The sequence below is a fragment of the Galeopterus variegatus genome, unplaced genomic scaffold, assembly GCF_000696425.1.
Source record: "Galeopterus variegatus unplaced genomic scaffold, G_variegatus-3.0.2 Scaffold3212, whole genome shotgun sequence".
Lineage (NCBI taxonomy): Eukaryota > Metazoa > Chordata > Mammalia > Dermoptera > Cynocephalidae > Galeopterus > Galeopterus variegatus.
In genome coordinates, this window is record NW_007729323.1 from 26,949 (window position 1) to 31,102 (window position 4,154).

Genomic DNA, 4,154 nt, shown 5'->3' on the forward strand with positions numbered 1-4,154 from the left:
TAAATTTCTTCATAAACATCAAGTATTCATACAGCCCTTGTGAAACAGCCTGCTAGAACCAGACACGTCCCAGGATTCTTATAGGATTTGGGTAACCAAAGTGGGATTTGAACTTGTTTAAGGAATATACATGGGTAGTGAGCTGAACCCTCTAATTCCTAGGATTTATGGGTTTAATCCTATATGGATGGTCATCCTGTTTATTTCGGTATACAATTAATATATGCTCATTGTAGAAAACTTCACAAAGTACAGCAAAAGATTATAGGAATTCTACTGGAATTATTACTCCCAAGATAAGTGTTTACTTAGTCTTCAAAACTTTCCTATGCAAATATACACACGTGTCTGTCTGTCTGTCTCCTTTTAAAAGCAAAAAAAGACTTATTATTCAATATATTTTTGACTGTTTTTGTATGTCATAAAATTTAAATTTAATAGCCATTTAGTATTCCATTGAATACATAGACCATCATTTATTTTATCAATCCTTATTTTATTAGTCTTTTGACTTTTATTCTTTTTTTTTGCTCTGATGAATATTCTTATATTTATATCTTTGAGTATCTCTCTATTTCCTTCCTTAGGCTATATTCCTGAAAGCAGTAAACCAGGTCAGAGAGTGGCACTTTTTTAAAACATATTTTTTATTGTAAAAGTAATATATGCTCATAGTAATAAAAAGACACAAAGTACAAAAAGGTATAAGGTAAAAAGTAAAATGATCTGATTTCCCAACCTCCTTCTCAGAGAAACTGTAAAATAAATAGATATAATTTATATTAATTTATATATTTTATAGAAAATTCATGTGTGTTAGATGATTGTTTTCCTGAAACATCCACTCTAATTACGGAGTTTATTAAGGTTGAGTTAATATGAGATGTATTAGAACATTTCATAAGGTTGGCAGTTAAATATATGAAATTTATTGCTTATACACTGACAATAATCATATAAAATATAATGGTAAAAGATACCATTCACCTCCACACCCTCTGAAAAAAAAAACTAAAAAAATATTCAGGAATAAACTTAATAAGAAAAGTACAAGGCTGGTTAGCTCAGTTGGTTAGAGCATGGTGCTCATAACACCAAGGTCCAGGGTTTGATCCCTGTACCAGTCAGTGGCAAAAAAAAAAAAAAAAAGGCAGGAGGTTTTAATATTGTAAAAAGAGGTTAATTAGCATATAAATACAACAGTTTAGCCTATAAATACAATAGTTTAGTATAGAATATGCATGCCCTTTGACCTAGCAATTCCACTTCCAGGAATTTTATCTAAAAGACATGCTCATAAAGACACATATAGAAGGATATTCATTGAAGCAGTGTTTATAATAGTACAGAACTGGAACAACCTAAATGTTAATCAAAAAGGAACTAATTTTGTTATTTATTTATTTATTTTGGTGGCTGGCCAGTACAGGGATCTGAACCTGTGACCCTGGTGTTACTAGCACCACGAAAAAGGAACTAATTAAATAAAATACAGCATATCCACACAATAGAATATCATACAACCATTTTATAATACGGTAGGTCTGTATATCTTCTTTTGGGGTAGTTCGCTTTTGTTTATTTTGTTGTGGAGTTCAATATGTCTTGATACAAGATGTACAAGATAAGTAAAATGAAAAATACAGGGTGTAAAATAGCACATATAGAATGATCCCATGTGTATAAGAGAAAAAAAAAAGGAGGAGGAGGAGAGATAGGCATTACAGAGGCTTAAAAATGCACTGGGAATAATAAAGTTTTCATTTGTACCTTTAGAATACAATTCAGATATGAATCCTTTTCACTTCTTTTTCCAGTTGCTTTAAAAGCTCTGTTGAGTGGATATGAGAAGTAACATTACATGGTATATGATATAAATATAAAATAGCTTTATATTAGATACTTTCAAGGTTATGAGACTATAAGAATGAAATTACTGCTTTCCTTTGCTTGTCAATTAAATATATGCATGAACAGAATTTGTTTCTCTGGAAACAATGTCAACCCATAGGCTCAGATAGAAATGATGTGACAGGGTAGAGAGCTTTCAGCCTTTTGAGTAGAAAGAATGGTCAGCAAAGTGATCTGTCAGTTTCACCATTTTTAGGCAGATTGAAATAACTGTAATGTCCTGGTTATCAAGGCAGTATGACTTCTAAGGTTATTTTGCTCAAGGCAGATTTATTGGTATTTTTTGTTGTTATTGTTGAATCGAACCTGAAAAAGAATACTTCCTCAACTCCAAACCATCATATTATCTTCTAATGTCAGAAACTTCATTTAACGTACAAACCTCTGTAATTGCTCATTCATAGGGTTTTAATGTAACTTATCTATGTCTCATTACTAATTTGATAGACTTTCTATATTACTAGTTTTGGAGAAGACTTACTTAGATTTGGTTATGGAAATACTAGATATTCCTTTGTCCCAAATTCATCTCCAAAGTCAGATCAGGATGTGCTGTGTGTTCTCCTTGTTATCCTGAAGACTCTCGACCAGATGGTTTAGGAACTGGTTTGTTCTTTCTCTGAGAGTATTATTTCCTGATTACAGTTGGATTTGATTAGGCTTTTAAAACTAATTTTAGTGAGATTTACTGTTGCTGCTGCTTATTTTTAAAGTGTATCAGTTATTTTTTGTTTGTTTGTTTTTGCTTCCCTTACAAATTTAAGATTAAAGATTCTTATAAATTGAAAGATTAAAGAATCACATTCTGCTCATAATTTTAGTGCCTAGCACTTAAAGAATTCCTTTTCTGGTATTTTCTATCAGCCTCTTTTACTCTTCTTCACTTCCTTTATTTTCTGCAATCTCCTCTTTGTCACTCTTAACCTTTGCTTGTTCCTGCTTTTAAACAGCAGATGTATTTGACCTGCTGCTTCTTGTGTTTGGAAAAAAGCTATTTGCGAATGTCTAAAGCTTTAGAAGAAAATAAATGCATCCAATTCAAGCAAAGAAAATGTTTGGCCAATTTCAGCTTTATCTTTATTATTTTTTCTGAATACTAAAGTAATGTATGCTTATTTTGAATGAAACTTAGTAATATAGAAATATATAAAGTAAAAAAAATTAAATAAATAAAGAGAAAGTCGCTCCCTCAAAGAGTAATCATTGTTAATAGTCTGTATTCTTCTAGACCCTTTTCTATTCACAAATATGCTTCCATGACAATATATACAGATTTAACTCGTCCTTAACTGCTGTGTAGTATTTTAAGTTATGAATGCATCACTATTTATCTACTTCCTTATCAATAGATGTTTAGAGAGTCTCCAGGTTTTAACTATTTTAAATATGTTTACACCTATAGCCTTCTATATCTGTGTAAATATTTTTTTTAGGTTAGATTCTTTTAAGTAAAATTGCTGGGTCAAATTATATGCATGTCATATGTTGAGAGGTACTGCAAAATTGCTCTCCAAAAAAGGCCATACTGATTTATACTTCATTAGCAGTAAAATAAAACTTTTTCTATGTCCTTGACTATCTTTAATAGATACATTAATCTTTTAAATTTTTGCTAACATGATAAGCAAAAAACATGATATCATTATTTTGGTTTGTATTTAATTTGTATTTCCCAAATTTGTATTTTTAACTAGTTTAGTTGAGCATCTTTTCTTTTTTTTTTTTTTTGTCTTTTTCCGTGTCCGGCAACAGATCGCAACCCTCAGTGTCGCGCCCACACCGGACCGGGACCGGCAACGGGATCGCAACCCTCGGCGCTGCGCCCGCACCTCGCTCAGCCAGTGAGCGGGAACCGGTCTGTATGTGGGATCCGAACCCTCGGCGGGTGCGCGCCGCCGCGCTTCCCAAGCGGTGCACTACAGCAGTGCGCCACCGGGCCGGCCCCTGAGCATCTTTTCATTTAATAACTAAATACGTCAAATAAAAGGGTTTGTAAATTAGAGTGAACATTGTAAGCATTCAGCAAGAAAAAAATGTACACATTAGAAGAAAATGTGTAATCGTTTATCCCTCTTTTCTTGCATATACTTGGAGTAAAGTAACATAATGTGCGAATTGATTTTCTTTTTAGATGCATATAAAGAAGCTGCAACTGGTAGACTTCAGCATATGTTGGGGTGATAGGCCAAGTGGCTGTTTCCTAGGTTGCTCTCTCACTTATTATCTGACTGAACAGGCTCCTG

The 4,154-nt window shown here is 32.8% G+C and overlaps 1 non-coding gene across 1 annotated transcript; it reads left to right on the plus strand.

The window, feature by feature from the left end:
• The first annotated feature begins 1,053 nt into the window (after positions 1 to 1,053).
• On the plus strand, positions 1,054 to 1,127 carry TRNAM-CAU. Its single transcript has one exon. It is a non-coding gene; the product is annotated as a tRNA-Met (tRNA).
• The last annotated feature ends 3,027 nt before the right edge of the window (positions 1,128 to 4,154 follow it).